At 37.3% G+C, this 24536-nt stretch overlaps 1 protein-coding gene across 3 annotated transcripts in view; it reads left to right on the top strand.

Annotated features, from left to right (window-relative positions):
* Positions 1 to 24536, top strand: part of SNTG2 (syntrophin gamma 2) — a 214567-nt gene that overhangs the window by 29525 nt on the left and 160506 nt on the right. The window lies entirely within an intron of this gene.

The raw sequence follows: 24536 nt of genomic DNA, 5'->3' as shown, positions 1-24536 counted from the left end.
TTTCCTGGGCTGGCTCAGAAAACTAGCATTTTGAAATTTTTTAGATCCAGGAGACTGAAGGGTGGTTAATAGGTCTCAGACAGTGAGTGTTTCATTTTGTCTTTTTACAGCTTGTGAGCTCTCAGTGTAGAGAGTTTGGGCCAGAGAACAAAGTTGTTCAGCTGGTGATGCCACTATACCTGGATGCAGACTATCCTCCTTTTCAAAGCCATGTGACTTTTAAGCCTTATATAGGGCCTTGAAAAGTGCTGCCTTTTTACGTATTTACTTTTATTTTTAACACTGGCTCAGTAATAAAAGAGTTATAAAAAAGCACCAAACAGAATGACAGTCAAGGTGAAAACTCTAAGCTAGCAACATTTTCAGGCAAGGTCGGTTTAGTTTTTTGCTTTGTTAAGTATAAAACTGGGGGCAGAGGCAGTATCTTGATATCTGGCCAAGTCATACCCACCTTACTCCTTGCTCGGGTACAAGGTACATGGCATTGTGCTGCAGTGATAACTATTTCAGGGCACTGCACTTTGGTGGTCTGCACTGGGATGTTGTCACCATGAAGCCTAGCATTGTTTGATCCAAAAGAACTACAACTGACTCAAAGCCTCCTCAGGAAGAATCACAGGTTACCAAGAACCAGAGGAGTTGAGTGAGTCCTCTTTGTCTGGGATGGAGAGGGAAAGGTTAACAGTCATGACATGGGCTCTCAGGAGGGCTCCAGGCCAAGAGAACAGTTCTGGCACATTAAATTCATGAGTCTAGGCATAGTTTTTGGACTGAAGCAGTACTAGGGGCAGCAGCCAGCAAAGTAGATATGTTATGCCCAGACTTTTGCAGTGTCAATCCAGCTTCAACTGAGAGCTGACTGCACTCTTGACCTTGCAAAGTACTTGGCTGGGGAACTGGAGCAAGTGAGTTCCTGCTTGCCAAACAGAATCTGTTCACTAGGCAGTGGTGCGCTGCAGTCAGAAAAGCTGGAAAGCTGGAAAGCCAAACATCATCTTTTTTGGCACTGCAAATTTCTCTGTAATATGTCTTGAGGATTTACTCATCACTGATTAAAATTTCCTGCTTCCTCCCAGGATGGGGTAGAGGTGTATAGGCACCTGCCTACCTCACCTCTGTTTGATGGCATCCCTGTGAAGAAACAGGGCTGCTGAGAGTGTGAGCTGCTAATTTAATGTCAGCTGTTGCTTGTTCCAGCTAAAGCAGGAAAAGCATTGGGCAAGATAAATAGATACGGTCTGAATATGGAGGGGCTAAGTTTTTCATCTGTAGGTTGTAGATAACTTTTTTGCAGGTTGGGGTTTCAGGCCTTTCAAGAAAATAGTTGTTGGTGATGTAGTGAAGTGAGGAAGGATGATGGAGCAAAATTTAAGCTGGGACCAGAATGGACTGAGAGGAGATCCTAGAAAAAATGGCTCCAAGGTGATCAGATCTGTGCTGGATCATTCTTCAGGTCTCTTGGCCTAGCCAGTCAGGATAGGTGTCATGTGCTAACAGGGTATACTCACTCTTGAGATATGCATATTTCTTTTTGTTCTGGTTTGAAGGCAAACCAGCAAGAGGAATTAACTCCACACAAATATCTTGCGAGAGACTCCAAGTCAGAATGGCAATTTAATAGGAAAATTAAAATAAAGGCAACAGTATAGAAACACTGGCTTAAACTGACAAAGTCAGAATAACCTGACACCCTGTTGGTCAGGGTGGTGGTAGCAGTCTGATCAAAGGGTGGCTACAGTCCTGTTGGGGTGGTGGATGTGGTTTTTTTGGGAGATCCTCTAGCAAGGCCTGGTCCTTCTCTGGAGGTCCAGTGGTAGTTACGGAGCTCTTGTCCTCTGTGAATCCAGTGGTAGTGCTGCTCTGGTGTTCCAAGTCTCAGATTACATACAGGTAGGAATGTTTGGTTCCTCCCCCAAGGGCAGGATATCTCACAGTGGGATGATGTAATGAGTCACCTTAATGGCCCATTAGAGGAGGTGGCCCCCTCAGGATAGTTGCTGCTTCCCCAGAGGGAGTTATCAGGACTGAGTCATGAAGAAGATAAAGAACACTGCCTGGCCTACTTTAACAGCTTATGTATATGGTAATAGAATGCATACTTTTGCTTGTACCTTCCATTGTAACCCAAGGCACTCTTGTACTTTACTCAGCCACTCACAATAAAACTACACTGTGTCTAGATTGTTTCTTGACTAATTAGTTCTTTGGGTAACACACTCTTTTCTTTAAGAGCATGTAGATTAAAGGTATTTGTAAGATACTTTGAGCAGTCTTTATGAATGTGCTTGCAAACTATTTTCTGAGCCTTGTACTAGCAATAAAAAGACCATATTTCTGGGTTTCATAATCCCTGAAGCAATAGATAATGCTTTCTCTATCTTCTAGACTCTCAGTGTAGGTTTAAGATATTCAAAGGGCTTTTTGAAGTGCCATTCTGTTCACAGAGCTGATAATTAAAGCAGATGATAATAAGAAAGGGAGGAGTCCTATAGAATTAGATAACAGCCTGTAGTTAAGTGGTATAACACAGTGATAGGAGAATCATATGTTAGAATGGCATCTGTAGTATATGGAAGCATGCGGTGCTAATTAGGAGTGGCATTATATTAAATGTAAAAGATTGAATATATATTGTTGTAATCAATGCTTTGTTGTATTCATTAGTTTTCAGCAGGCATCATCTGTTCCTTTAATCTCGAAATGATAATGCCTGTGCCATATGTTGTGCTGTGTTGCTCAGCTAGTATGGAGACAAGAAAGACTTGTATATTGTGCTTCAGAATGGAAGTTCCACTATTGGGTTTATTATTATTATTATTATTATTATTATTATTATTATTATTATTTGAAGGGACAGGTTTAGAAGCATAAGGCTGATGGGGGATTTGTATCATGCTTTGTGTTGTTCAGGGTACAGGACTATAATTTTTAATTTCTTTGAAATAAACAACTCTAAAAGAAATATTTGGCCTAATTAAGAGATATTAATAAATATTTTGTAAGGGCTGCATGAAAATGTCTGCAAGCAAACTAAAGGATGAGAGGTATCTTGCCATTGATTGGCAAAGGGACGCTGCAGATGAACTTTTGCACAGCTATTTGGTAAACTAAATTCCCTTCTTGTCAAAATATGCATATCTCACTTTATTTGGGAGCTAAAAAGTGATCCTTGCTTACAAACTCCTCTTAAAATGAAGTAGAACATAGGAGCTGGAGTTTTCCTCAATAAAACATTAATCACAAATAAAGCCAATGCATCTTCTAGCCAAATTCTTAGATGCAGTTTTTCGGAATGCATTTACTAAATGAGTATGTAAACTGTGTAGCAGTCCAGATTTGTAGTGACTTTGGAACATTTGGCATACATTAATTAATACTGACTGGGGTTTTGAAGAAAACTCGATGAGATATTAAAAATGCAAGTGGATTCTGTTTTGAGTGGCATTCTATGTTTGTTCTGTTTGGAGCTTTTTTAGCTTTGGGTCCTGCTAGATTTTTTCAGGCTAAATTGTTATGCTGATACTTGAAAATTGTTTGGTTCATTTATATAATCTTTAGGCATGATATACATTCTCAATATGTGGCGATTAGATTTTATATTTTCTGATGTAATTGTTTTCTAACAAGGGCTTTTTATAAAAAAGGAGATAATGTTTGCTAACATTTAATCTAAATTACAACATGCAAACATTTATTGAGCTATATAACACATTAGAGATTATAATTTTGGTTTATTACCATTACCGCTTCCCAGAAGGGCAGTGTTACTAATATTGCATAGATGATTGTTTTCTGGTGGGGTTTGGGGTTTTTTGTTGTTTTTGTTCATTTGTTTTTGGTTGGTTAGTTTTTTGTTTGTTTGAGTTTTTGTTTGTTTTGATTCTGGTTTATTTTTCTTGCTTTGGTGGGTTTTTTTTAATAGCAGTTATTTCATTAAAAATTGTTAAAAATTATAATTAACTCTGTAATTTATTAAGTGGTTAGTGCACACTTTAGACTTAGAGTTTCTGTTAAAAATGACAGACACTACATTCATTGTTCCCTGTCTTATGCCTGGGGCTGATGCTATTGTGTGTGTGGCTGTACTTTCTATGGTTATGAGATGAAAGTGAAAGTATTGAGCAGGTAGAAAGGGATGCAAAGGGAATTTTATGAGGATACTACTCAAGGACAAGTGACAGCTCAGTTAAAAGCAACTGATCAGTTCTCTGCCCCATGTGTACCCCCTGTCAGACACAGTCTTTGGTCGCTGCTGTCTCCTGACCTGTTCTGGTGCATTTGCTGGGGAGTGCTAGTAAGTACAGGCCAAACTGTGCCAAGGAGTAAGCCAAAATTTAATTAGTATACATTATTTCTGTCCATGTCCCAGCCCAGCTTGTTTGTTAGAATGAATGTGCTTTGGGAAAAGTCACAGGCTTTTCTTAGATTTTGTCATCCATTTTAGCATGTACCTGACTCCGATCATCTCAGCCTGCCATTTACTGTTCAGGCTAAAGCCATGTTCTTTAAGATGACAGGCCTTCTGTAACTTACTGCATTTTTGTCACTTTAAACATGCTTGTTGTTATTTGACTGCATGCTAAGAACATACATGCTCTTGAATTTCAACAAAATCTGTAATAATTGTTTGGATAAGGGTTTTCTTTGGGCTTGTTATCTGCAGCTCAAGTTATGGATCTCTAAGTGAACAACATAAATACTCTTCAACATGAGAAAAATCTGATAGTTATAAACAACAAGGAAATAACTAGTGTAGTGGTGGCTGATAATTTTAAACTGGATATTTATTCAATAAATTGGTTAATAGATCTATGTCATTGGGGTTTTTGTGGATTTATACTTAAAAATTATTATATGTAAAAGAGCAAACTCTCCTTGCAGATTTAACTCTCCAACATCTTTTAAGGTCAATATAACAGAAGATTTCAAAAGCAGTAGCTGCAGAGTTCTTTTTTGGCAACATGATTTTTTCAGAAAGGCTTAGACTGAAAATCCTAGCAAAAAATTTTAAATTAATAATTTATATAAAAGATACATTAAATATTCATAGAGAATATAGAAAGTATGTGTTCCACCTCCAAATACCATAGGTACTATAGTAAAAATCATGCTTCCCGATTAAAAAAAATATTGTTTCTAGCCTAAGCATAAGTAAGCAGTAACAGATGGAATAAACACCCACATAATAAAAAGGATCACAGAAATTTTCACTTAGGAAGGAGAACTCTGAAGATCATCTAGTCAAACTCCTCTGCTCCAAAACAGATTGATTGCAGCAGGTTGTTCAGGGCTGTGGCTGGTTAAGTTTTGAGTATCTCCCAGAGTGGAAACTCCACAGCTCCCAGGGCAGCCTGTTCTAGTGTTCAGCTATCCTGTCAATAAAACAGTTTCTTTGATGTTTAAATGCAGTTTTCTGTATTCAATTTGTGCTCTTTGACTCTTGCCTGTTCTGGATCTCTCTGGACAAGTCTTCTTTACTGTTTCCTTCAGGTACTTATATACACTGAGCAGATGTCCCCAGAGTTTTATCTTCTCTGGGCTGGACAGTCCCAGTGTTGTTTCCTTGTGCAGTTTCCTGCACTTGCTTCAATATTTCCATGTCATACCAGTGCTGTGGGGAGGGAAAGCATCACCTCCCTTGACCTGCAGACAACAATCTCCCTCATGCAGCCCAGGCTGCTGCCAGCCTTCTTTACTTCAGTGGTGTATTGCTGGCTCACAATCCTTGATCATGATCAACATGATGTCCACCCAGAACCCCAGACCTTTTTCTGCAATGTTGCTTTCCAGTAGCAATTGCCCCAAGCCTGCATTGGTGTATGAGGTTATTCCTTCCCAGGACTGAGCACTTTTCTTTCGACTTCATTAGACTCTTGTTGACCTACTTCTCCAGTCTCTCGAGGTTCATCTGAATGAAACACAAACATCCTTTGTATCACCCTTCCTGCTTGCTTTATGTAGTCTGCAAACTTTTGGAAGGTGTTCTCTGTCCTATAACCAGGTTTTAAATTGCAATGTTAAAGAGTACTGTCCCAGTATCTACTTCATCTCTTCTGGATCTGAGTCAATCTTCCTTGGCTGCGCCCATGAGTATCTTTATATGCTGAGGAGGTTCCATGAGTATTTTTTTTCTTCTGGGCTGGACAGTCCCAGATCTCTCAGCATCTCTTAGTATCAGATGCCCAGATGGGCTTTGGCTTTCCTAACCCTTGGATAGTGCCTTTTACTGTATTCTAGATTTTTTCCCTTCTAGATTACCTGTCCTTGCTTCTACCTCCTGAATATTTCCTTCTTCTGTCTAAGTCCAGTCAGGGACACCTTATTTACCCCTGCAGGCATCTTGCCACCTTTGACTTGTTGCTTGTTAAGACCAACCATTCTTGAGCTTGGAGGATATTATCCTTGAAAAATCAATCAGCTATTCTGGGTTTCCCTTGCCATGACTATATCCTACAGAATTCTTCCAAGCTGATTTCTGAGCAGGCTAAAGTCTTGCCTGAAGCTCAGTGTTAACAGTCTATTTGCTGCTTTCTTCCCTCCTCTCAGTATCATGAACCCCACTGTCTCATAGTTACTGCAGTGAAGGCTGACTCTGGCCTTGCATGCCCCGCTGGACCATGGTCTTTACAGAGAAGTTACAAATAGAGCCATAAAAGAAGTCTGTTTGTGCTAAAGCTTACTAGAAGTCATTAAAAAGAGAAAAAAAGGGGTCCATGTTTCATATTCAAATCTGATAATAAATTGCATCTCTGTGGAGAATTTACTTACTTCTACTTATACAGAAATTTCATTAATTCTAGATTATATATTTTAATTGATGTAATCCATTGTGCCAGACACTGGTGAAAATAATACTGTTTTTGACAAAGGGTTATTTCATTTTTTAAATGTCTGATAGATACTGTGAACTCTGTCATTTTGGTAGCACAAATGCAATTCACAAATCTTTTCTGTCGCTAATTGTTTTGACACTGAAGAAAGAAATTCATGCCTTATAGGAGAGAAGAATATTTCCTTTACTTTACATACTTGTTTGTCCCTTAATAACCAGTTATTTCACTGACCAGTAATGCAAGATGTACAGCGGGTTCCTGTCATTTCATGACAACTACTTCTGGTTTGGGGGAAAAAGTCCTGGGGCTTTTGAATTGTGTTGGAATTTAGGTTCTGCTGTTACTGTGACCAATTAAAATGAAAAAAAATTGATTATTTTATTTCAGGTTATTAATGTTCTATGTTCCGCATGGTATTTTTTAACTAATTTGAGTTAAATTTCTTTGAGTATGTTATGGTTTACTCTTTGTTAAGATAGTGGTATTATTGTAGCTTTTTCCTCTCTGACATTTTTGGTGCCTCTTGAAGAAATGCGCATTTTTGTAAGCACCTTTTCACGAATGGAAGAAAGAACAGGTAGAAGGGTATTGTCTTCTGTGCCTATGCATCATATGACCTGAAAAGTGAAAAGTAATTTCAATATTTTTTACTTTTCCTTACTATTTGGTGTTTAAATACCAAGACTACTTACAAGCATTAGAAAGCACAATTAACACAGATCATTTAATGGGATGAAGGAACATGTGGTAGGTGGTCTGCAACACATTAGATGATGTTCTGTGGCACTGTCATGCAGCTCAATGCCGATGTATGGTTCTTTTACCCAGTCATATCTCTTAGATGAGCATATCAAAACAAACAAAATGTGAGATATGAAAAACTAGACTTCTGTAGAAATAGTTGCTGAATATTTTTATATATGGTGTTCCTTGAGTAAAATTATGAAGACAATGCCCTTGGTCTTCACTTACCTTTTGAGATCTTACAGTCAATAGATTGAGGAGCATGGATGAAAATAATGCCAAGCCATGTTTTTTTCTCTCAGAGAATGGATTAAAAAGGATTCAATGATATTTTATTTGTCATATCTCAAGTAATGCACATTATTTAATAGGTATTAATATATGGAACTAAGTAGTGTGAAATGCTGAGAGTTGTATTTGGTAAGCTAAGAGAATTTATCTAAAATGATTCTGTGATTTCTTGTGTACTGCAAGAGTAGATCCACATTAATTTTCTGTTGCTAGTGGAAAAGATTATATCTTACTACAGTCTTGGAACTCAGGATCTGCATGGCAAAATTAGTTTCTTTTCAGTTAATATCATTGCTTGTAATTGTGCGAGGCTAATTCTTTTCACTCTTGCCCCTAAGCGGACCAGTTTGGCCCTTGTTTCTTGTATTTTAAAAGATAATGGGAATACACAGACTTAGTTAACAATAAAGTCTTCTAAAGGCAATGAAGCTCTATCCAATGATCTCCACTGCAGCATTTTTAGTAGGAAGTGGACTGTACTGTTAACTAATTTTAAATTTTCTTGCATCTTCTTCTAAAATATTTGGTTAACTCTCAGAGTATGGATGCTAATGTAGAGTGTCTTGTAAATCATATTCTTGCACTGAGACACACAGTGTGTTGGCATTGTTTCTGGTTATCTTTGGAGATGACAAAGTTTTGTATGAAAATTTTCTGAGTTACGGTTTTGTGCTGCTAAAATGACTAAAAATAGACAGTGAAATTTCTCAAATGAAACCTGACTTTATTTAGTTGAATGGCAACAGCTTTTTGAGTCAGTTTCTCAGAGAAAGGTTGTAGTCTTTTACATCAGTTAAATGCTACTTTGTTCTAACAAAGGTTTGTCTGAATTTAGCTTTTGGCTCTATACTACTGGTGATGCCTCAGATAAAGCACCAGGAATTAAATAAGATGTTCCTACATTACAAAACCTGAGATCAGTAAGATGTCTTATCTAGCACTGCTGATGCAACATTTTGATACTTGGCATTATCTAATTTGTGTCTTTATAACAGTGAGGAGCATGAGGCAGCCATTGAACTCATTCCAAAGTGAGTTCAATGTATATAAGCATCTTCATAAAATCTTCTTTTGCTTCAAACGTCCTTTTGAAACATAGGCATCAATGAATTAGATGTAAGATCAGCTTCAGAAAACCCTAGATCTTTTTCAAGGAGAGACATAGAACTTTTTTGAAAGATCAGATTTCAGTGTTTATCTCAAATGTTCTAGCACTCAAATTTACTTATGAAAGTAAGAAAACAATTTGAAGTATCCTGGAAATACAGATTAAATTCTTGTACCAGCTGGCATATTTTCTAAACAGCTTTCCTCTAAACAGATTAAAACACTGGGCAATTTTCACCCAAAAGGTAATAGATGGTATTCATCCGGGAATACTCAAAGATCTGGCTGATGTCCTTGTGAGGCTTCTCTTACTAATTTTTGAATGGTCTTGGGAATCCGGAGAGGCCCCAGCTGGAAGCTGGCCAGCCTTATCCCAGTTTTTAAGAAAGGCAAGAAATATAACCTGGAAACTACAGGCCTATCAGTCTCACTTCAGCACCTGGTAAAATTATCAAGATTATTCTGGGACATACTGAAACAAGTTTACAGACAATGTAGTCAGTGGTCACAGCCAGCACAACTTCATGAGTGGAAAGTGTTGCTTGTCAAAGCTATTGTCCTTATATGGAAGGTAACCTGTGTAGTTTATCAAGGGAAGCCAGTTGATGTAAGCATGGATTTAAAATTCTCTTCTTCAGGAATCACATGTGGCTTATATAATATGGTAGAAAAGACGTGGATTGACAAATATAAAGAAACCATTACTGTGGTAAGGAAAAATGTATAAATTATGGATGTTGTTTATAACAACTGCCAAACAAAATGTTTGATTATCATGCAATTTCTGCCAGTGTGTCACCTCTCTGTGCTGTTGACAACATCTGCTGCAGGAAGGTGAGATGGCCCAGGATATGCTTCTGGTCAGATGAGTCAGCCCTCTGCTCTCAAGGGTTTCTGTAGGTTTCTTGGGCTTGGTTTTGGTGTGGACTATGCAGATTTCTCCATCTGTCATCCTGTGGAAGTTCACTGGGACAGAGGCTATCCCCAATACACAACAGATGTATTTGCCTCCTCTTCTGAGGCATAAAATAGATCATCAAGCTGGACCTGAGCTGTTCCTCCCACTGGCCTCAGTGATGGAGGATGACTGTGGCTCCATTGGATTCTTCTGGTTTTTTATCCCTTCGTGTCTGTTAGCTTGTTGTGGGATTAGTGGGAAGGTCCCTGAGAGCTTTTGCTCTATATGCTCTCATGAAATATCAGCACTGTATTATTTATATTTAACCTGATTTAGAGTCTCTATGATACCACTCATAACAAATCTTATTAGTATGGCAGAAATAGAATTTTTCCATTGTTGCATCATTTGCGCTCCTGAACAGAAGAGGTGTGTGATATTAAAATGTGTGTGAGAATAATACAAATGCACATTCTTGGCTTCTGACAACTTTTGTATTCAACTAAACAAAAATCATTACACTGTTAAAATAACATTTATTTTCCCATTAGGTTCTGAATTGATCTTTAGTAATATTGTTTATTGAAAATATTTGCAAAATGTTAAAGGCCTGTTTCTGTGCTATGCAGATTTTGTTGATTCACAAGGGTGATGTTTTTCTGATCACATTAAAATTCTCAATTTAATAGCCAGAAGCCTAGGAATTGAATCTGAACTGCTGGTGCATTTGCTTTCAGAAGAAAACAATTAATAAAATTGTTGTATCCCACCCTCAGAGGGCTGCTCGCTATTTGACACTAACCATTCTCTCCGGGGTAGTTTAGTTGTCCAAAATGTTTAGATTATTTTATTGACTGGTATAAACAGTTGGGTTTAAACAGGAAATACTTGGATGCCTTAATTTGCTCCAATCTTAATCTTTTTCATGGCATCCCACAGCTCAGCAGCAGAGGATAAGTGTGCCTCTTTTATCTTTAGAGGCATGCACTTGGTGCTTGCAGGGCATTCTACATTCATGCTAGAATGCCTTGTCCTGGAGCTGCCTCATATTTCTGGAAAAATAGTAAAAACTCTTGGATTTGACTTATTTCTTTGTTTCCACAAAACATAGAGTGGAATAGAAACCACAGGAGAATTATGCAATTCAGGAAATAATAGAATTGTAATCTCATATATCCTTAACTCAATATAAACAACTCATATTCTGAATTCCATAATTGACTGAATGCATTTAAGAATCTAAAGAAGCTAAATTCAAGTACCCAGAACATGCTTTTTTGTGTTTTTTTTGCAATCTTAAAGGAAACTGATGTTGGGTTCAAGAGGTTTTGACTGAATAACTGAATCAGTTAATTACTGTGATTAATGTAGTAATTGGTGTTGTTGATCTTTGCAAGCTTTATGTAAAACCTTGTAGTAAATAAGACATTGCTAAAAATCCCCTTGAAATAGTTGTTCTTAGGGGGGAAGGGTAGCACCTCTTGTCTACAAGAACTGTTTTGCTTGTCCAGTGTCCCTTATGATGCTCTAAAAATCTCATCAAATTAATATTGTTCTTTTTTGGCAACAAGAGTCAGGTAGAGAATTAAAATGAGTAATGTCTTTGAGGATTTCTCCAATTTATGTTTTCCAGTAAATGTAATTTCATGTCTCTCTACTTTTTTCTCAGAGATATCACATCTTATGATGTTAGTGACCCAAAATTTTATTTCTGCATTCCAGTGAAGTCAGTAAAAATACAGTAATACAAAAGAATAAAAATTATCCTTACTATATTTCTAATTGTATGCTAAAAATAATGTATTGTGATTCTGTAAATTCTTAATCTATTTTGTTCTTTAAAAATTAATTTGGATTAGTTTCAGTAGAATATCTGAATCATACTTCTTATGAATTTCAGCTAAGTTGCCATAATTTTAAAATGTCTGGTCAGCAAAGAATGTTGTGAAAGAATACTAATTTAATAAATCTATTCTAATTTTGTGTAGGGAAATTGACTGGTGAGGATGCAAAAGATAAGAACAAGTAGAGCTAATTGCCAGCTAACCTTTATTCCCTACTCCTTCAGAAAGTTTCTTACTGTAGAAGAGATGACTGAGGGATCATCTCCCTCCTACTAGTGTCCTAGAATAACAAATATCAGAGTCTGTGCTGCAAAGATTCCACTTTTATCTGGTGTTTCTAGATTTAGCTACAAACCATTCTTTGCCATATAAACAGCCTTCACAGGAAAAAAAGAACATCAAATGACATTTAAGGAAAATACTTTTCTCAGACTTGTTAGTCCATGCTATATAGTTAATATTATATAAATTTGAATTACATAAAGTCAGCTCAGATTTGGAATTTTTAATCTCTCATTAAATGGTGTTTTCAACAGAAAATATAATTTGGTCTCGAATTTATAGGAAGTTAATTATGTTACAGTAATAAATTTTACCTCACTTTATGCAAAGACCCTGAATTACATGCAAGCATAACAACACATGTGCTCTTTTGTTTATGCCTTGGCAGAAGTGTGCTCTCCCTCCCAAAAAGATAAATTATAGCTGTGCTTTAGATACATCTGCTCCAGTTGCCAGTTAAACTGTGAGCTTTTATAGCCTTTTGTAAGCTTTTCTGCAAAGTTTATAGTCAGAATTTTTTAATCTAAAGTCTGTTTATTTCAACCAATGATTTTATGTGTTTATTTACTCCTTTTTACTTCAGAAACTCTGCCAGTGACTCCAGTGGAAAAGACTGCCTGAAGGCTTTGCAGTATGTTTGGTACAGCCTTACTCTAGCTGCAGTGCAGAGCTGCATCTCTGCAGGGGATCTCAGGGGGAGACTTTGCAAGGTATGAGAAATCAGGAAAAGCTTCTGCAGTGTGGAGAAGGGTGATCACCACAGAGGCACAACGTGTGTGGCTGGAGAAAATTGTTGTGGTAATTTGTTCAACTGTCCAGTAATTAAACCATCTGCTGTCAGTTATTCTGCTGTTTGCCCTCACACTTTCACATGGCTCTGGCAGGAATCTCTTCCAAGACTGTGCAGCCTTTACTCTGAGAAATACATACCTTCCTTTTTTGGTAACTTTGGCTACTAGACTTGGTGCTTCCAAACCTTTTACAATAACTTAGAAGTTCCTAGGTTCTGTAGCAGGCAGGTTCTGAAGGGTCTAAATTCATTCTTAAGTATAATTTGCTTTGTCTCTTGGTTGCTGGCAATTTATTTTTTGTGCAAAAGATTGTTTACTTGCTTAGCAAACTGCAAATACTGAAGAATGCAATTACCAAACCAGTAGTATGTAGCATTACTACCAGTAATATGTAGACATAAAGAACAGACAGGTAAAGAGGAGGCATCAGGGAGAGACTCATGTTTATTTTTATGGTTGAGTGTGTATGGGCAGGGGAGTCAAGTTATGGCTCGTGTTTACATCAGCAAAATCCCTGAACTGGAATAGAAAATGATGAAAAAGTAAATCTAACTGGGTGAAAAAAAAGTATTTTAATAAGAAATTGGGTTTTCAGTTCTAAATGTCAGTTTGAAGTTCTTAATAGTCTTACAATTTCAAGGAACTATCTGTATGTGCTTTTATCTACTAGTGTTGCAGTACTTTATTCTGATGTTGGGCATGGGAACTGAGAGCAGGAGGGTCTCCTGTGCTACTGCAGAGGGCTATGAGGTCTTTCGATCATCTGGAGGAATACATTTCCAATTGTGAAAACATTTGCTTCTCAAAAGAATGTAACTTTTTTCATCTTTTCTGCCTTTTTTAATCCAAATTCATGGACTGTGCACCCTCTCAGAGCCCACTTTTTGACTTACATACGCAATGGTGTATATCACTGACTACTGAGCAATAACTCCTCTGAATATCAGATAAATATAGAAAGGCTTCAGGCATCCAGTAAAATAAATTTCATTTTATGCTGAAGTTAAAAACTTAATCCTTGGCAATCTTCATGGTTCTAACAGATAAAATTAAATTACTGAAACATAAAAACTTGCTGTATTAAGAGCAGTCTTTAAAAATTGTTTTCTTGAACAGTGTTTTCATGTGGAAAATTATTCATTTAGCACCTGCTTATCTGTGTGATTGCTGACCTAGCAATTGATTGCTTGGACTATAAGTTTATAAACAGATATATGTTTTAGTTTCACAAGTATATTAGCTGGCTGTCTTAAGTATTATAAAATTATTCTGGTATATGGTACTAGACGTTTTTGTTACTTTGTCTTTCTTAGAAGACAAAACATAACTGCTTTAAAAGTGAAATGTGAATATTTAAATAATTGAGAACAATAATCTCTTTAAAAAAGATGATTTTTCTTTCCTTGCAGGCCCAGCTCTCAGTGAATTAATGAGATTTTGGCAGATTTTCTCCTTGTAGAACTTTGTTTCTGATGAATCCCTTATTTGTAGTTCAAGTGAGTACTCTTTTTTTTTCAATAAAGGGGTACATTGCTCCTTTAATCGAATGATTAAAAAAATGAAGAGGGTCAAAATGTATTGTAAAATGTAGATGAACTCAATGGGAAGAAATGATGATGTCTAACTCCAGTTCAGAAGGTTGAATTATTTCTTTATTATAACTATGTTATAATACAATAATGTACTATATAAAGGAAGATACTAAAACTACATATTTACTTTTTTAACTACTATATTTAACTAACTAAAAACTTGTGACCTTCTTTCACTAGTTTAGACACAGGTGGATCTGATTGGTCATCAGGCTCAAACAATCTTTGCCGGAATCCTATCAAGTAATCACCTTAGGTAACCAATTCTCTAAACACATTCCACATAGGAAAAACAAGGAGTAGAAATAGAAATTGTTTTCTCTTTCTTTCTCTCTGTACACTTTTATGAAAAATCTTGAGAGAGAGGGAAATGTGCTTACTACAAAAATCCATGCAGCAAACACTATATATATTCAGCAGAGACAGTGCAGAGAAATTAAGTTCTGGAAAATTCTGGATTTAGACGAATACACAGGTGTCCATCTTCACTTGAAATTTGCCATCCTACTTGTCAACTTCTGGTTACAAAATACGTATTTTATAATTTTTCTCCTATAAGTGGTTGGAAGCAAAAAAAGATATTCTTATATTACTTTGTTTCAAGGAAATAGTGGAGATGTTCATCTCCCATTACGTATTTCTTTATTCCAGGAGTCTTGACTGTTGTCAGACCTTTCCAATAGGATTTTGAAATTAATTAGTGTTATTAGTAAGGAAATGTGATGTCCTGTCTTTTTGTCAAGAAATATTTTATCATATTTTATGTGGCTGATTTAATTACAAATAGATACCTGGATAAAAGGTGAATTAGTTCAGAAGACACAGTTGGTAAAGGTGTAGGAAGAGAACCTTGATTATGGAAGCATTCCCACTTTAAGCAGTAAAATCAAAAACTGAACCTGATGTGTAAATCTGGTTGTTAATAGAGATTCAAGTTGGAAATAGTTGCTGGAAGTGCTCTGGGCTTTGTGTTGCAGGCAGAATAGCTGCTGAGCTATGAACATTGCTGAAAAAAACAGATCTACACCCAGTGGCCAGGAGTTGATGTGCATCCAGCTAAGTACAGCTATGGGACATCTAACAGAGCTCCAGTACAAAAAGTGGGTAGGGCTTATTCTGGCTGAGCAGGGCTGCTGAATCTCTGCTGTAATTTTCTGTGTTTGCTCTGCCTACAGACCAGCTATTTGCAGTCCCACAGCTGCTGGCTCCAAACCAGGAGCCCTATTCAGGTAGCAGACTCATACCTATATTACAAGAAATATTTTCATTGTCTGTCCCTGACTACAGACTTGTCTAACCTTACTTAGCTTCCTGACAAGGCTTGTCAGGCATGCTTTGCACTTTTCTTAGGCTTACCTGGGGCTCTGTTGCAGCTTCTTCAACTGTAATAGCAATTGCATTGTGACCAAGAAATTGTTCCCTTCTCTGTTTTGATTTTAGTTTAGTATTGTAGGATTGTGTACTGAAATGCCATTTTTTCCCACAGACTCTCATGCACTTCTATGACTAATAGTGTAATAAGTTGCAAACTCCGTGTAAGATGAGCTGTGACCATAGGAGAAAGGTATCGCTCAGAGGACCAGAGGCATAGAGTGACAGCAAAGCAATTAAATTGTGAGCACAGAGGATGACACGTACATATCCCAGAGCTAGAAACAGCTCAGAAATGTTCAGTTACTGATCACAGAGGGATTGAATTCTTTGGAATGAAGTAAAATTGGCTTTAGGAATTCAAAAAAGAAAAACATCCAAGGTATAAAATATAATAAAGCATACTGTTATATTAATGTTAAATGGTATGTGGAAATGCAGACCAAGGAAGTAAAAAGGATTTATCTTTTTTCCTCATCTCCAACTGCTTCATGATCTCAGTTTTCTTCTGTTTGGGTTGGTTGTAGTTAATTTCTTGCTCTATGGAAAAAGACAGCAGGAAAGTTGTCTGTGCCAACTTGAGATCCTTGAAAAAATTCCAAGACAGCAGCTCAGACTTGGCCTAATTTCTGCACAGCTATGGAGGAATGTGCCTAGATATAAAAATAGGATAATCTGAGCATGAGAGTGTAGTTTCTCATTGTTTTATTTGGAACAAAGATGAAATTAAGTTTTGCTGACCATTTCCTTTAATTAAGGTAATTTATGTCTGTCCCCATAGAGAGTTTCATTGAAATAGCTGAAGAGGTTGTAAATTGTGGGGATTGGAGAGCTGGTTTGTATTCTTACATTGCCTTTGCCACCAGGCAAGGTTTAATTAAATCTTGAAGTCTTGTTTACCTAAGTGTCCCGTTGCAGTGCTTGGAAAGAGCACTTTTTAAAGGCATGTGTATTCATGTTACTTTTTCACCATCCTGCATTTGTTTAGGACACAACACTACCATGTTCTTTCCAAGTGTTTTTTGTCAATAATCTATCAGTTTTGATTTTTTCTGCTTTCTGTGCTAACATTAAAATATTTAATTAATTTATGAATGGTATGCTCATAATTTCAGGATATATTCATAAATCATAACTTAATTATCTATTAATAAAACCTTACGGAAAGACTTGTTATAAAAAAGTGCTCTCAATATTCCATCTAGTCTCTCATTTTTTCTCCAGATTCCTTTAGGCACTTTTATCAAAGACTGAAAAACAAAATATTCTTAGCAAATGAGAAAGCATTTATGGTGAAAGAAACATGATGGGAAAATGATTCAGCTTTTCTTAAGGGTATTTTATGGGCCAAATCCTTGTAAAAGTCAGTGTGTTAGTGAAGCCCAAATAATTTATGCAGCAGTTATGTACTGTTACCTTTAATAATTGCATTGCCAATCATTTTTAAATTTGCCTCATGTTCTTTCTGCCATAGAGCAACTGACTAAAAAGTAGTGTTGGTTTAATGTGCTATAATAATTTCTAAACAGATTTCAAGATGGATATAGTCATAATATATTTTTTCTCAAAAATCAATTGTTGGAGTACTTGAAAAAATTCTGATAAACAATTGATATTGTGCAGTCACACTTATCTTCTCTAAATTCACTAAAATATTGGTATGTATATATATATGGCCATGAGTTTATGTAAATCTGGATGACTGGCAGGGCTAGCCATCATGGGCTTAATTTTTCTCTATTGCTACCTAAAGATATTAAGAATAGGGCAAGCAGTTGTGATAATTCCTCTGTAAGGTAGGTGGACATGGACTCAGATAGAAAGACTATACAGAGAGATAATATGTAACAAATAGTCAAAGAAGTGGAAAAGGTGTGCAGTGGAGACACTGAGAGCTTGCAGGGCACGGAGGAGAAATGGAAATTACAGTGAGGAGGGAGAGTATTTGAGAAAAAGAGACAAAATGGTGATCAGATATTTTAAAAAGTGGGAGTTTGGTCTAAACTGGTTTAGACCAGAAGTTATATGTACAGACTTGTATGCCTTAGTAGCATCCTAGATAATTGCTTTGCATGCAGTGTGGGCTGTGTATTGACAAAAACAAAAAACAAATAAGCAAACAACAACAAAAAAAAACAGTTTGTATGAGATTATTTAAATTTTGTTTTGCAGCATTCTGTAGTAGAAGGATAGCAGATATGTACTGATGCCTATGTTCCATGCTTCTAACAGCTGCATGGTGCATTGTTGTGATGTTACTTACTGTAAGATGTTTTTTACCATGAATGATATGTAGGATTTTTTTATCTTGTTTGCAGTTTTGATCACATCTGAGTATTTTTGCTTGATGTTGTGTGTGGTAAGGACCAGAAAAGAGGTACAATCACGTAAGTTTCAAGTGAAGATGGATCAAGTGGAAGTGGTTTGCTTACAAATATCTTACTTGCAAGAGGAATGGAAATCCTTGCAGGCAATTTCTACATAGTGTAATTAGGATATGATGTCAAATGTTGTGGAAAATATTTGTTATACAGTATGATACAAGGATCTTCCTTATGGGCAAGCTGGTATCATCTGGTGTATTTATTATGAAATTACAGTAGTAAGCCAGAATAGGAATCTGTAGAAACATCTTTAGAACAAACTCATTCATTGAGTTTTGCATTAAGAACCAAGGGGAGATTGGCAATTAGTTTTCTGCTCAATGTTTTTGCTTCATGTTGATGTTTAATTTCTGCTTCACTCCTAGCGGCCTTTATCATAGCTGTTAGTTCAGTAAGGGAATATAGTGTCACTTCTTGGTAATACAGATTGAATTCTAGTGTGAGTAAAACTCCTTGTACCATAAGTCTTTTATAGCTACATTTATTATACATGTTGCACATAATGTGCCTTGCAGTAATCAGAAAAGACTAATGGATTTGGTATGTTACTCAGAATTAATGATATCATAAATATGCTTTTAGGAGGATAATAGACATAATATGCGGGGCACACAGTATGCGACCTGTCAATGCAAACTTAGGGGAGAATAAAATGACCATGTAAAATGTTTATTTTTTCAGTGGAACAAGTGAAAATGTGAACAGTATCCTGCAGGGCTGGAATATTTGCTGAGAAAGGAAATGTAATCTGTGCTCTGAATATTCTCAGAATTCTGAGTTTCTGAGAAAAAGAAGAAATAATCAATCTTCACAATTACTTAATTGCTACAAATTAGATCTACTGTGGAGACTTTGTGAATTGCACTACAAATAGGAACAAAAATTATGTAATCATCTTACCTCTAGCTGAAAAACTTTACACTGTATGCCATAAGCATAAACTGAAATAAAAAAAAAATTTAGAGAAGGGATGGACAATTGAAAGGTAGTGAATTCATATTCATTGGCTCTGTTACACAGCAAAAACTGTCTTTAAAAAACATTTGTTATTGACTCTGTTCTTTTTCTGATATTGTCATGCAGAAGTTCAGAACCCTTTCACATAGAAAGTCTTTTTTGATCCACAGAGATATTTCTTCCACAAAGGGACTATTGTAGAAAATTGAATATATCACAAATTTTATATAGCATACTAATAATGGCTTGAAAAAAGTATGTTCTTCACTGTGGAGGACACTTGAATGTTTTGTTTCTCTTGCATTACTGGTTGGTTTGGGGTTTTTGTTTGGGTTTTTTTTGGTTGATTTTTTTTCCTCTTCAAAGGCATCTTTGAAACATTTTTTTAGTTTAAATAGCTTTCATGGAGTTGGATTTGGCATTTCCAGAATAATAATCAGTATGAAGTCAAATGTTTTTTATAGAACCATTTTCCATTCCGAATAGTTGGGAGTATGGGGAGTAATTTTTATAATTTCTTCCTAATATTTTGCTTTCTTGCTTTATCTTTGTTGTGTCAATACTGTCAATATTTAATTCTGTCCATCCCACAGCAATGAAACTGGCACTTTTTGCTCCTTCTCACTATCAGAAGGCTTTTGGATGTCATAAATTGCCAATTTTTTGGAAGGAATTTGGATTATAGTGACTACATGAGCTTTCCTAAGCCTTTGTCATTGCAAAATTTTCAATGAGAAGCAGACTTCTCATCCTCTTTTGCAGTAATGCCCTCAGATAAAACCCCACATGGAACACTTTCCGGAGACTAAAAAGTAATCTGATAAAGCAGTCTGGAGAACAGATTGAGGATCAAGATTTGATGCATAGGTCTCTGTGTGAGGTAACATAAGCAGGAGATGATATGAATGTTTGTATGAGCAGATCAGTTTCTTACAGATTTTAACCTCTGCTGCACAAAGTTGCCATGCAGTTGGTTGAATGAATCCTGTGAAAATTGTTTCTGGGAGTTGACATACCAACCCTGACAACTGAAGTTGGCTGTGCCTAAGTTCAAGTTAGAAAATCACTTGTCAGGATGTCACAAAGAGCATTTCTACAGTACTGTGGTGCTGTTTTTAGGCTCAGCAAACAGTGATGCAGATAAGCTGCCAGTTTCTCTATTGTGAGCTGCATTATAGAATGAAGCCCTTCATATAGTGATGCTCACTTCTTAGATATTGTAGTAAAATTAATCTATCAGGCTTTTCTGACAGTCTTCCCGCAAAGAAGGCCAGAAGTCAAGGATAGAAAACTGATTTTTGTGTGGTCAGGATTTGCAGTACCTCTAAGTATACTTCAAATTCAAGATAAGACAATAGAAGTTAAGAATTCAAACAGAAGCAGTTTTTTACTGAGGTCAGAGCTGCAGTCTGACCCCACCAGTCTGTTTCTGATAGTGAAAGTGCAAGATGCTAAACCATATTCTAACTTTGGAAACTGTTTTCCTTTATTGTATCCAATTTATCTTTTCAGTAATACTGATAATGCAGATAATGCTGTCAGCCTGGAGAACCCTTGTGTCACAGTTTGACGCTGGCACAATGCCAGCGCCCCCATGAAAATGCACCTTCCCAAATAAGTGCTGTGAGATGCGATCAGGAACAGAGCAGAGCAGGCCCAAGCTTAATAACAAAGGGAAAAATAACTTTATTAAACTACTACTACTATAAAAGACACACACACTAAATCCAGGATGAAGACCCTCTAAAACACTCCTCCTCCTCCCACCCAATTTCCAACAAACCACAGTGAGACACCACCCAGGATTCCTGATCAAGTTGCCACCCTTCAGATAATCAATACTCAGTCCATCAAAGGAGACAGGAATTTCTCTTGCACCATAGACCCCCCAGGAAACACAGTTGCCACCTCCTGTGTTCCCATGTCACACATGGCACCGCCTGGAGAAAATCTGCCAGTGTGACACTTTCCTTTCCATGTCCCAGTGCTCTCACCACCGTGCATGGACAGACTGCTCATAGGGCTCCTTTAAGGACGCTTTGCCACGGACCAAAAGAGACGACAGTTCAGCTTCTCATCTTGGGACTACAGTCTCCCCCCATTTTCCCCTGGGGCCAAGGGTCCAAGAACAGGGATCATCTTCTTCCTGAAGACAGAGGGCATCACCACACCCTCCTCAGCTTTTCTCTGTTCACTCTATTCCTGTGCTGGTAGTTGCTGAAGCAGGTCACTCGGCTCACCATTGCATCCCCCTAAAATGCAGTCTCTGTTGCAGGAGAATTTGGTTTAGTCTATGGCTAACAAGAAAAGTCCAGCCAAAAGCTACTCCATCATCTCCTCCCCACCTAAAAATTTCTTCTTCTAACATCTCAGATCCCAGACTTTCTCTCTTCTAATTCAAATCAAGGAGGAGTAATATTTTACAAACCCTTCCTTTACCAGGAAAGAGTTAAAAGTTCAGACTCCCCAGACGGCTGAAATTTCTGCCAAGAACTCCAACTCCCTAGGCTGGGCACCTCCCCCCGCCCTTCTCCTTCTCCTCTGCCAGCGAATTCTTGTGCCATCAAACTCTCTGTCTCTTTCCCTCTGGGGGTGGGTAGGGGAACAAATGCATCTCCATTTCTCTCCACCCTTCTGCCGCAGGGGGTCAGCCTGGTTCCAGTCCCTTCACACCCTGGGCCTACCTCAACCAGGCCACATGGCTTCCCCTCCCCCACCCAGCTCGTGGCTGCACTCTCCGATGACTTGAACCAAAAAGAGACAGTTCCCCTGAGAGTTCTTGCTTTTAACCCCCTGTGTTTTTAGAGGCGTGTCCATGCCTTCAGTGGTCAGTCCAAATGCCAATATCCAACCCCGACCACTGATTGGTTTGACTACCAACTTCCTGAGAAAATTCACTTCCATGTCAAACCATGACACCTTGTGATGACAGATTTCCCAAGTTCACTACCTACTGTCTAAATTAGTTATTTTTGTTTGCTTACAGAGTTGATGCCGTGTTTTGATGTTGCACAGAGCTTGGTGAAAAGCTCTTTGGTATTCACCTTAACCCACTGTTGTTCCAGTCTTATAAACCTGCTCATATTCTCTGCAGACATTTACTTCTGAGAGTTCCAAATGTCTTTATTTATGTATAGGGCAGCTGCTCGACTCCTTAGCAGTACACTTCAGAGATACAGAGACTGGAACTACACGTAGAAATTGTGCTGTGTCAAATGGATGCCCTAAATTTTATCATTGGAAGTTGAAGAGAGATTCCAGAGTAAGACTGGTGTAGTTTGTTGTGTGTTATTTGGTGTGGATGATCTTAAATTTGGTATTCAGAACTATTGTTTCTGCAATTGAGTAATACAACACTTCAGCTTCAGGAGTAGAGACTGTTCTCACATGCACTAATTTCATAACAACCTCAGAACTGGAGAAGATGGTGCACCAATTCATTACCAGTTTAACAGACGTGACATGTAATAATAACTTCCTGTTCAGAACGGATCCAGGAACTTAATTTTAAGTCAGTCGTGCAAGTATGGGTTACTTTCAATGTTTTTTGTAGAGAAAATCAATGTAAAGACAAATACACTTTTCATTGTTATGGTGTGGAATTGTTACACTCTTAATTAAAACTTTATTTCAATGTCAGTTTATGTGTTAAAGGTTTTGAGGCAGTATATATGTAAGGTTTACTTAAATTATTTTGGAGTCATGTATAGTTGAAAACACTTCTTCAGAAAATGGATATATTCAAAAAAGATATCCATGCTAAATATACAAGTAAGCATATGGGTTGTCTAATTGTATCCATTTTATTTATCAGACTAAATAAGTTTTGAAACTGTCAGACAAACTATTTCTCTTTTCTATTACAATTGCAGCCTAAATATTGTTCTTTATTTACCATAGAATCATAGAATGGTTTGGATTGAAAGAAGAAGATCATTTAGTTCCAACCCCCTCTATCATGGGCAGGAGCACCTTCCAGTACACCAGCCTGCTCAACACCCTACCCAACCTGGCCTTGAAAACTTCCAGGGATGGGGCAGTGACAGCTTTTCTGGGTAACCTGCTCCAGTGCCTTATCACCTTCACAGTAAAACATTTCTTCCTAATAGCTAATCTAAAGTTGATCCCTTTCAGTTTAAAGCCATTCTCCCCTCTCCAATCACGTCATGCCTTTGTTAAATGTCCCTTTCCTACTCTCTTGGATGTCCCCTTTGTGTAATAGGAGGTTGCTGTAAGGTCTTCCTGGAGCTTTCTCTTCTCCAGGCTGAACAACTGCAGCTTTCTCAGCTTGTCTTCATAGGAGAGATGCTCCAGACCTCTGACCTTATTTTGGAATTTTTGTGGTTCTTTTTTTTTTTTTTTCTTGGGGGGGGGGCTTTTATTTGTTTTTGTTTGTTTGTTTGTTATTCCTTTTTGTTGTTTTGGGGGGGGTGGTTTTGGTTTTGGTTTTTTTGGGGTTTTTTTTTGTTTTGTTTTTTTTTTTTTTTTTTCTTTTTAGGGGCTTTAATATCCTACAGAAGATTAATCTGACTTTATGTGATACTACAGCTTGGGTTTTAGGGAATTTCCCCTTTCCTCTCCAAAATATCCTAGCAAGGAAAGCTTATTGTGTGTCTTGGGGAATTTCCCCTTTTCTCTCCAAAATATCATAGCAATGGAAACTTGTAATGGTTGTTTTCATATGCATTTATTATCTTGAAGAGCTGAGGCTTTGTCTTGTACAGAGAAGTGATGTAGGCTCAGTAGACAGCAATCCCAATGAAAGCATAGAAATTTCAGTGTATTTATACCTCTGCATACTATCTGCTTTCATATCTTTGAGAAGCTATTTCACTTACACATCTCTCTGTCAGCATCCCTGTAATTTCATTGTGAATATTCATATGCCATAAACAGATGTGCTGTGAATATTTAAAATATGGGAATATCTATATGTATGAGTGCCTACAGCTATTTCTGCTTATGACTGAGAACAAGAGGAAAATATATATTAAATCGTGTCTTTTAAGTACCTGTTGCAATCATTTAAGTAACCAGAAATTAGTCTTTTAACTCCTTAGAAATTTACTTCTGATTCTATCTTGTTAAAAAATTATCTGAATTTATTTCTTGCCTTTCAAGTTAGCAAAGATTTTTTACACTTAGTGTCTTGTAGTATTGTATGTTGCATCCCGAGGTTGGTTTCAGATTAGGGATTATAATGTATGTTAGTTAGCCGATTCCCGGTATCCCTTTGTACACCCCTGTTCCCCCTGTGGTATTCTGCTCCAGGTCAACTCCAGTAACCACCCCCTGTTCCTTCCTGAGACTTCCATGTCGGTTACCCCAGCCCCACAACCCCATTTGCCCCGGAGCCCCGTCTCTGCCCTGTCGAGTCCCTGTTGGTCACCCCGGTCCACGTCACTCCCTCGTAGCCTGCCCCCATTGGGCGAGGGGGACTTG

This window comes from Anomalospiza imberbis, chromosome 3 (assembly GCF_031753505.1).
Source record: "Anomalospiza imberbis isolate Cuckoo-Finch-1a 21T00152 chromosome 3, ASM3175350v1, whole genome shotgun sequence".
Lineage (NCBI taxonomy): Eukaryota > Metazoa > Chordata > Aves > Passeriformes > Viduidae > Anomalospiza > Anomalospiza imberbis.
The sequence above is the reverse complement of the archived record's forward strand: the minus strand, read 5'-3'. Positions and strand labels throughout refer to the sequence as shown.